General features: G+C 37.9%; 1 non-coding gene across 1 annotated transcript; it reads right to left on the reverse strand.

The window, feature by feature from the left end:
- Positions 1 to 8,366: 8,366 nt before the first annotated feature.
- LOC112773971 (small nucleolar RNA R71) lies at positions 8,367 to 8,474 on the reverse strand. The gene has a single exon (XR_003188488.1). It is a non-coding gene; the product is annotated as a small nucleolar RNA R71 (small nucleolar RNA).
- Positions 8,475 to 10,769: the final 2,295 nt, after the last annotated feature.

The raw sequence follows: 10,769 nt of genomic DNA on the forward strand, positions 1-10,769 counted from the left end.
GACATTTTACATCTCGTATTGTATCTTCTACAGCATGAGTCTCTAAACCCCATAGGTGGGGGTGGAGAGCTCTGCTGTGTCTCAATGGATTAATGCAATTACTATTGTTTTCTTTTCGATCACGCTTGATTCTGTTTTAAAGAATATGATGATCCGTGACACTCATCATCATTCTCAACTTTATGAACGCATGCTTGACAACCACTCCCGTTCTATTTGAGCTCAACATAGTCATTGAGCGACAACTTGAGTGCGTATCTCTTGGGTCTCTGATCCATGGATTTGACTTGCCTCTCCTGACAACAGAGCATTTGAATCCGTGAGATTAGAACCTTCGTGGTAGAGGCTAGAACCAATTGGCAGCATTTCTAAGATCCGGAAAGTCTAAACCTTGTCTGTGGTATTCCGAGTAGGATCTGGGATGGGATACTGTGACGAGCTTCAAACTCATGAATGTTTGGCGCAGTGACAGTGTGCAAAAGGATAGAGAGATCCTATTCTGACATAAGTGAGAACTGACAGATGATTAGCTGTGCGATAACTGTGCCTGGTATTTTTCATCCGAGACGAGAGATTCGACAGTTGATTAGCTGTACAGAAACCGTACCTGGACCATTTTCACTGAGAGGACGGATGGTAGCCATTGACAACGGTGATACACCAACATACAGCTTTCCATGGAAGGAAGCCATGCGTGTTTGGAGAAGAAGACAGTAGGAAAGCAGAGATTCAGACGACAGAGCATCTCCGGAACCTCAACCTGTTCCTCGTTACTGAATCACAAGTATCATGCATTTCATGTTATTTACTTTTCATAAACAAAATCATTTTTATCATTAATCTCCTGACTAAGATTTACAAGATAATCATAGCTTGCTTCAAGCCGGCAATCTCTGTGGGATCGACCCTTACTCACGTAAGGTATTATTTGGACGATCCAGTGCACTTGCTGGTTAGTTGTGCGGAGTTGCAAAGGTGTGATTGTAATTCCGTGCACCAAGTTTTTGGCGCCGTTGCCGGGGATTATTCGAGTTTGGACAACTGACGGTTCATCTTGTTGCTTAGATTAGGAAAAATTTATCTTTTTTTGGTCTAGAGTCACTAAATTTGAGTCTTTTATTATTGTTTTTGTTAAAATTTTAAAATCCTTGTTTTTTTTTTCTAGATTTTTTTTCGAAAATTTTTAATAAATAGATAAAAACTAATAAACTAATAATTGAGTCTTCTGTTTGAGTTTAGTTTCATGTTTTAAGTTTGGTGTCAATTGCATGTATTTATTTTCCTTCAATTTTTTGAATTGTATGTTCTTTTTATTCTTCATATTTTTGAGTTTTATGTTCCTTGTTCTTTCTTGATCTTCAAGTTGTTCTTGTTTATTTTCCTTGTTTGATCTTTAGTTTTTCTTGTTTTGTGTCTTTCCTTATTTTTCTTGTGCATTTTCGAATTATTAGTATCCAAAGTATTAAAATTTTTAAGTTTGGTGTCCTTTGTATTTTTATTTTCTTAAAGATTTCCAAAATTTGTTCTTGGTGTTCATCTTGATCTTCAAAGTGTTCTTGTTTGTTTTCTTTGTTGTTTGGTGTCATTTTATTGTTTTTCTCTTTCCTCATTAAATTCAAAAAATATCTTTTCCTTTATTTACTCATCATTTTCGAATTCCTTAACTTGACTTAGTCAAAATTTTTAAAATTTGGTAGTTTCTTGTTAGTCAAGTTAAAATTTCAATTTTAAAAATTTATCTTTTTAAATCTTTTTCAAAACAAATTATTTTTCAATTTTCTTTTTATATTTTTCGAAAATCTTTTATAAAAATTTTCAAAATCTTTTTCTTTTTTTATAATTTTCAAATTACTTGTCCTATTTTATTATTTTGATTGAAAAATTTTAAGTTTGGTGTTTTCTTGTTAAGAAAGTTTCAATCTTTAAAATTTTAAAATCATATATTTTTCAAATCTTTTCTTTTATTTATTTTCTTACAAGTATCTTTAATTTTAAGACATATCTTTTTCAAAACTTCCTAACCACTTTCTCTCTCTTCATTTTTCGAAAATCCTCACCCATAATTTTTCAAATCTTTTTAATTAATTAATTAATTTAGTTTTCTAATTTCTTTTATTTCTTTTTTTTTTCTTAATTTTCGAAACTTGCATCAACTTTTTTATTTACTTTATTTTAATTTCTTTAATTTCAAAAAAAAGGAATAAAATTTTTTTTTACAATCCACATCATCTCTCTTTCTCGATCACGGACCTAAGTGGAAATGAACAGTCCAGAAGGACTCTGGATCATATGCTAACCCCACTACTGCTTCATATGGGAGTAGTATCTATATACCCCCCATCAAAGCCAGCAATTTTGAGCTAAACCCTCAGCTCATTATCATGGTGTAGCAAAATTGCCAATATTCTGGTCTTCCACAGGAAGAACCTACTGAGTTTCTGGCACAATTCTTACAAATTGCAGACACAGTACGTAATAAGGAAGTAGATTAGGATGTCTACAGATTATTACTATTTCCATTTGCTGTAAAAGATCAAGCTAAGAGGTGGTTAAATAACCAACCCACAGCAAGCATAAGAACATGAAAACAGTTATCAGACAAATTTCTGAATCAATATTTCCCTCCAAAAAGGATGACACAGCTAAGGCTGGACATCCAAGGCTTTAAACAAGAGGATAATGAATCTCTTTATAATGCCTAGGAGAGGTACAGAGAGATGCTAAGGAAATGCCCCTCTAAAATATTTTCAGAATGGGTGCAATTAGACATCTTCTACTACGGGCTTATAGAAAAGGCCCAGATGTCTCTAGACCACTCAGCTGGTGGATCTATACACATGAGAAAGATAATTGAAGAGGCTCAAGAGCTCATTGATACAATTGCTAGAAATCAGCATCTGTACTTAAGTAGTTAGTCCTCCATGAAAGAAGAGGCTAAAGTGGTATCCACTGAACTTAGTCCTCCAGAACAAGTTGCTGAACTCAATCAGCAATTGCTTTTTATAACAAAACAGTTAGCAGAATTTAAAGAGATGCTACAAGACACTAAAAATGCTAACAAGAATATGGAAGCACAATTGGATCAGACAAGACAGTAGTTATCTAAACAGATAACAGAAGAGTGCCAAGCTGTTCATTTAAGGAGTGAAAAGACATTGAATGTCTCAACTCAAGGCAGCAGAAAGTCAAGAAAGGAACAACTGACAGAGAATGACCAAACCACTGCCCAAAATTCCTATGAGGACAGTAAGTGCCCAGAGAGGAATGATTATGGCGTTAAACGCCAGAAAAGGGTGAGAAGTTGGCGTTGAACGCCCAGTGGATGGCCAATTCTGGCGTCCAAACGCCAGAAAAGGGTGGCAATCTGGCGTTGAATGCCCATACAGCACCCAATTCTGGCATTCAAACGCCAATGAGGGATCAGACACCTGCAAGTGCTGATAACAACCCCCTTAAGCAGGCTTCTCCAACCACTTACGTAGGAAATAAACCTGCAGCAACTAAGGTTGAAGAATATAAAGCCAAGATGCCTTATCCTCAGAAACTCCGCCAAGCAGAACAGGATAAACAATTTGCCCACTTTGCAGACTATCTCAGAACTCTTGAAATAAAGATTCCGTTTGCAGAGGTACTTGAGCAAATACCCTCTTATGCTAAGTTCATGAAAGAGATCTTAAGTCATAAGAAGGATTGGAGAGAAACTAAAAAAGTTTTTCTCACTGAAGAATGCAGTGCAGTCATTTTAAAAAGCTTACCAGAGAAGCTTAAAGATCTCGGAAGCTTTATGATACCATGCACATTAAAGGATGCATGTACTAAGACAGCTTTATGTGATCTTGGGGCAAGTATCAACCTGATACATTTATCCACTATCAGAAAGCTTGGTTTGGCTAAAGAAGATAAACCAACCCAGATATGCCTCCAACTTGCTGATGGCTCCATTAAAATTCTATCAGGCGTAATTGAGGACATGATTGTCAAGGTTGGGCCATTTGCCTTTCCCACTGACTTTGTGGTGCTGGAAATAGAGGAGCACAAGAGTGCAACTCTCATTCTAGGAAGACCTTTCCTAGCGACTGGACGAACCCTTATTGATGTCCAAAAAAGGGAGGTGACCCTGAGAGTCAATGAAGATGAGTTTAAGTTGAATGCTGTCAAAGCTATGCAGTATCCAAACACCTCAAAAGACTGCATAAGCATTGATGTTATTGACTCCGTGGTAGAGGAGGTCAATATGACTGAGAGTCTCGAATCAGAGCTAGAGGACATTTTTAAAGATGTTCAACCTGATTTGGAGGAACCAGAGAAAGCAGAAGAATCTCTGAAAACTCCTCAGGAAGAGGAGAAGTCTCCTAAACCCGAGCTCAAACCACTACAACCATCCCTGAAATATGCATTTCTGGGAGAAGATTACACTTTTCCGGTAATCATAAGCTCTGCTTCAGAGCCACGGGAAGAGAAAGCACTAATTCAGGTGCTAAGGACACACAAGACAGCTCTTGGGTGGTCCATAAGTGATCTCAAGGGCATTAGCCCAGCAAGATGCATACACAAGATCCTATTGGAGGATGATGCTAAGTGATGAGCAGATAATTTATACGCTTTTTGGCATTGTTTTTAGGTAGTTTTTAATATATTTTAGTCACTTTTTATTATATTTTTATTAGTTTTTATTAAAAATCACATTTCAGGACTTTACTATGAGCTTTTGTGTTTTTTCTGTGATTTCAGGTATTTTCTGGCTGAAATTGAGGGACCTGAGCAAAAATCTGATTCAGAGGCTGAAAAAGGACTGCAGATGCTGTTGGATTCTGACCTCCCTGCACTCAAAGTGGATTTTCTGGAGCTACAGAAGCCTAATTGGCGTGATCTTAATTACGTTGGAAAGTAGACATCCTGAGCTTTCCAGCAATATAAAATAGTCCATACTTTGCTCGAGATTTGATGGCCCAAACCGGCGTTCCAAGTCAGCATAAAAATTATGGCGTCAAAATGCCAGAACTAGCATAAAAGCTGGAGTTAAATGCCCAAACTGGCACAAAAGCTGGCGTTTAACTCCAGGAAAAGTCTCTACACATGAAAGCTTCAACGCTCAGCCCAAGCACACACCAAGTGGGCCCAGAAGTGGATTTCTGCATCATTTACTCATTTCTGTAAACCCTAGGCTACTAGTTCTCTATAAATAGGACCTTTTGCTATTGTATCTACACACACTTTTCATCTTGAAATCTTTAGTTCATCTTTTGATCTCTTGATCACGCTTTGGGAGGCTGGCCTCACGGCCATGCCTGAACCTTGTTCTTATGTATTTTCAACGGTGGAGTTTCTATACACCATAGATTAAGGTGTGGAGCTCTGCTGTTCCTCATGAATTAATACAAAGTACTATTGTTTTTCAATTCAAATCAAGCCTATTTCTTCTCCAAGATATTCATTTGCACTCAATAACATGATAAATGTGATAATTATGTGACACTCATCACCATTCTCACCTATGAACGCGTGCCTGACAACCACTTTCGTTCTACATGCAAACAAGCTTGAATGTGTATCTCTTGGGTTTCTAATCTAAGATTAAAACCTTCGTGGTATATGCTAGAATTATTGGTGGCCATTCCTGAGATCCGGAAAGTCTAAACCTTGTCTGTGGTATTCCGAGTAGGATATGGGAAGGGATGACTGTGACGAGTTTTAAACTCGCGAGTGTTGGGCGTAGTGACAGACGCAAAAGGATCAATGGATCGTATTCCAACATGATCGAGAACCGACAGATGATTAGCCGTGCGGTGACAGCGCATTTGGACCATTTTCACTGAGAGGACGGGAGGTAGCCATTGACAACGGTGAAACCCAACGTACAGCTTGCCATGGAAAGGAGTATGAATGATTGGATGAAGACAATAGGAAAGCAGAAGTTCAGGAGGAACAAAGCATCTTCATACGCTTATCTGAAATTATCACCAATGAATTACATAAGTATCTCTATCCTATTTTATATTTTATTTATCTTTTAATTATCGATTCTCCGTAACCATTTGAATCCACCTGACTGAGATTTACAAGATGACCATAGCTTGCTTCAAGCCGACAATCTCCGTGGGATCGATCCTTACTCACGTAAGGTTTATTACTTGGATGACCCAGTACACTTGCTGGTTAGTTGTGCGGAATTGTAAAAAAGAGTTGAGATTACAATTGTGTGTACCAAGTTGTTGGCGCCATTGATGATCACAATTTCGTGCACCAAATTTTTGGCGCCGTTGCCGGGGATTGTTCGAGTTTGGACAACTAACAGTTCATCTTGTTGCTTAGATTAGGTAACTTTATTTTATTTTTATTCTTCAGAATTTTTAAGAATGAATTCTAGAGTTTCAGATGATGTTTTTATCATCACAAAAGCTTATTGATTCTCATCAATTTGGTTGTTGTATATAATGTCTTGCTGAAGCTTGGCTAGCCATGTCTAATCTTTTTAGACTGAAGCTTTAGACTAACTTTGCATGATTCTTGGAATTCTTATTAAGAATTTTGAAATCTTTATTTTCTTTTCCAAATAATTTTCGAAAAATTACAAAAAAATTTATAAAATCATAAAAACCAAAAGTAACTTATGTTTTCTATTTGAGTCCAGTATCAATTTTTAAGTTTGGTGTCAATTGCATTTCTTTAATCTTCTTGCAATTTTCGAATATATGCATTATGTTCTTCATTAATCTTCAAGTTATTCTTGATGATTTCCTTGCTCTGATCTTTAAATTCTCTTGTTTTGTGTGTTTTGTTGTTTTTCATGTGCATTCTCAATTTGTTAGTATCTCTAATATGAAAATTTCTAACTTTGGTGTCCTGCATGCATTGTTTATTTGATCTTAGTTTTACATGATTAGTTTCATTTTGTTGTTTTTCATCATTAAAAATTCAAAAAAAATTTTTCAAATTATGTCTTTTCAAGTCAATAATACAGAGAATTGAAGATTCAGAACATGCAGCAGAGGAATTACACAGAAAAAGTTGGGCGTTCAAAACACCCAGTGAGGAAGGAAATCTGGCGTTTAAATGCTAGCCAGGGTACCTGGCTTGGCGTTAAACGCCCAAAAAGGTAGTATTTTGGGCGTTTAACGCCAGGATGGCACAAGAGGGAAGATTTTGTTTTCAATTCAAATCTTTTTCAAATTTTCATAATTTTTCAAAATCAGATCTTTTTCAAATCATATCTTTTCAATCATATCTTTTCAAAATCAAATCCTTTCCATTTTTTACTATTTTCGAAAATCCTTGCTAACAATTAGTGATTTGATTCAAAAATTTCTTCCTTGTTAAGAAAGGTTCAATAATTGAATTTTAGAATCATATCTTTTAAATTTCTTGTTAGCCAAGACATTAATTTTAAAAATCAAATCTTTTTAATTGTTTGTCAATCATATCTTTTTAAAACCATATTTTCTCAATCATATCCTCTCAACCACATCTTTTTCAAAAATGATTTTAAATCATATCTTTTTTATTCCTAATTTCAAAATCTTTTTCAAAATCGCTTAATTACTTTCTCCATTTTAATTTTCGAAAATTATCAACCAATTTTTCAAAATTTCTTTTAATTAATTCAATTTTTTTTAATTTAATTTCAAAAATTCTTCCCCCCTCCTCACCTTCTTCTATTTAAGGGACTAACACTCTTCCTCAATGTGCAATTCGGACTCCCTCTCTCTATAAGTTCGAATTCTCTCCTCTCTACCTCCTCCTTCTATTCTTCTTTTCCTCTGACATCTCAAGGAATCTCTATACTGTGACATAGAGGATTTCATACTTTCTTCTCCTCTCTTTCATGTGAGTAGGAGCAAGGACAAAGGCATTCTTGTTGAAGCTGATCCTGAACCTGAAAGGACCTTGAAGAGAAAGCTAAGAGAAGCTAAAGCACAACTCTCTGGAGAGGACCTAACAGAAATTTTCAAATAAGAAGAAGCCAGGTAGCCGAAAACAACAACAATGCCAACAATGCAAGGAAGGTGCTTGGTGACTTTACTGCACCTACTCCCGACTTCTATGGGAGAAGCATCTCTATCCCTGCCATTGGAGCAAACAACTTTGAGCTGAAGCCTCAATTAGTTTCTCTAATGCAATAGAATTGCAAGTTTCATGGACTTCCATTGGAAGATCCTCATCAGTTCTTAGCTGAATTTTTACAAATCTGTGACACTGTCAAGACCAATGGGGTTGACCCTGAGGTCTACAGACTTATGCTCTTCCCTTTTGCTGTAAGAGACAGAGCTAGGATATGGTTGGATTCACAACCTAAGGAAAGCCTGAACTCTTGGGAAAAGCTGGTCAGTGCTTTTCTGGCCAAATTCTTTCCACCTCAAAAATTGAGTAAGCTAAGAGTGGAGGTTCAGACCTTCAGACAGAAGGAAGGTGAATCCCTCTATGAAGCTTGGGAAAGATACAAGCAATTGATCAGAAGGTGTCCTTCTAACATGCTTTCTGAATGGAGCATCATAGGTATCTTCTATGATGGTCTGTCTGAACTGTCCAAGATGTCATTGGACAGCTCTGCTGGAGGATCTCTTCATCTGAAGAAGACGCCTGCAGAAGCTCAGGAACTCATTGAGATGGTTGCAAATAACCAATTCATGTACACTTATGAAAGGAACCCTGTGAATAATGGGACAAATCAGAAGAAAGAAGTTCTTGAGATTGATACTCTGAATGCCACATTGGCTCAGAACAAAATATTGACTCAGCAAGTCAATATAATCTCTCAGAGTCTGTCTGGCATACAAGCAGCAACAGGCAGTACCAAAGAAGCTTCATCCGAAGAAGAAGCTTATGATCCTGAGAACCCAGCAATGGAAGAGGTGAATTACATGGGAGAATCCTATGGAAACACCTATAATCCTTCAATGAGAAATCACCCAAATCTCTCATGGAAGGACCAACAGAGGCCCCAACAAGGCTTCAACAACAATAATGGTGGAAGAAATAGGTTTAGCAATAGCAAGCCTTTTCTATCATCTTCTCAGCAACAGACAAAGAATTCTAAGCAGAGCCACTCTGACTTAGCAACTGTAGTCTCTGATCTATCTAAGACCACTCAAAGTTTCATGACTGAAACAAGGTCCTCTATTCGAAATTTGGAGGCACAAGTGGGTCAGCTGAGTAAGAAAGTTATTGAACTCCCTCCTAGTACTCTCCCAAGCAATACAGAAGAGAACCCAAAGAGAGACTGCAAGGCTATAAACATAAACCACATGGCTGAATGCATAGAGGAGGGAAAGGCATTGATTTCCACTGAGGAAGACCTCAATGGATGTCCACTAGCCTCCAAGGAGTTCCCTAATGAGGAACCATGGGAATCTAAGGCTCACACTGAGACCATAGAGATTCCATTGAATTTACTTCTGCCATTCATGAGCTCTGATGAGTATTCTTCCTCTGAAGAGGATGAAGATGTTACTGAAGAGCAAGTTGCTAAGTACCTTGGAGCAATCATGAAGCTAAATGCCAAGTTATTTGGTAATGAGACATGGGAAGATGAACCTCCCTTGCTCACCAAAGAACTGGATGACTTGACTAGGCAGAGATTACCTCAGAAGAGACAGGATCCTGGAAAATTCTCAATACCTTCTACCATAGGTACCATGACCTTTGAGAAGGCTCTGTGTGACCTGGGGTCAAGTATAAACCTCATGCCTCTCTTTGTAATGGAGAAGCTAGAGATCCTTGAGGTACAAGCTGCAAGAATCACACTGGAGATGGTAGACAATTCAAGGAAACAGGCTTATGGACTTGTAGAGGATGTCTTGGTAAGGGTTGAAGGCCACTACATCCCTGCTGATTTCATAATCCTAGACACTGGGAAGTGTATGGATGAATCCATCATCCTTGGCAGACCCTTCCTAGCCACAACAAAAGCTGTGATTGATGTTGACAGAGGAAAATTGATCCTTCAAGTGAATGAGGACTCCCTTGTGTTTAAAGCTCAAGGATCTCCTTCTGTAACCATGGAGAGGAAGCATGAAAAGCTTCTCTCAATACAGAGTCAAACAAAACCCCCACATTCAAACTCTAAGTTTGGTGTTGGGAGGCTACAACCAAACTCTAAGTTTGGTGTTGAGAAGCCACAACCAAACTCTAAGTTTGGTGTTGAGAGGCCCCAATCATGCTCTGAGTATCTGTGAGGCTCCATGAGAGCCCACTGTCAAGCTATTGACATTAACGAAGCGCTTGTTGGGAGGCAACCCAATTTTATTTAATCATATCTATTTATTTTCCATTGTTATTTTATGTTTTCTGTAGGTTGATGATCATGTGAAGTCACAAAAACAACTGAAAAAAAAAATAGAATAAAAAACAGTATTAAAAATAGCACACCCTGGAGGAGAAGCTTGCTGGCATTTAAACGCCAGTAAGGGTAGCAGAATGGGCGTTAAACGCCCAGTCTGGCACCATTCTGGGCGTTTAACGCCAGAAATGGGCATAGAGCTGGCGTTTAAACGCCAGAAAGGGGAGAAAAGTTGGCGTTAAATGTCAGAAATGGGCAGGAACCTGGCGTTTAACGCCAGGAGTGGCAATCAAGGGGGCGTTTATACGCCAACATGGTGCAGGGATGAGAAATCCTTGACACCTCAGGATCTGTGGATCCCACAGGATCCCCACCTACCTCATCTCTCTCTCTCTTCTTCACACCTTCCCATAACACCCTTCCCCAAATACCCTTCACCAATCACCATAACACCCTTCCCCAAATACCCTTCACCTATCAAATCCTACCCTCT

Source organism: Arachis hypogaea, chromosome 18, assembly GCF_003086295.3.
Source record: "Arachis hypogaea cultivar Tifrunner chromosome 18, arahy.Tifrunner.gnm2.J5K5, whole genome shotgun sequence".
In the NCBI taxonomy this organism is placed as follows: domain Eukaryota; kingdom Viridiplantae; phylum Streptophyta; class Magnoliopsida; order Fabales; family Fabaceae; genus Arachis; species Arachis hypogaea.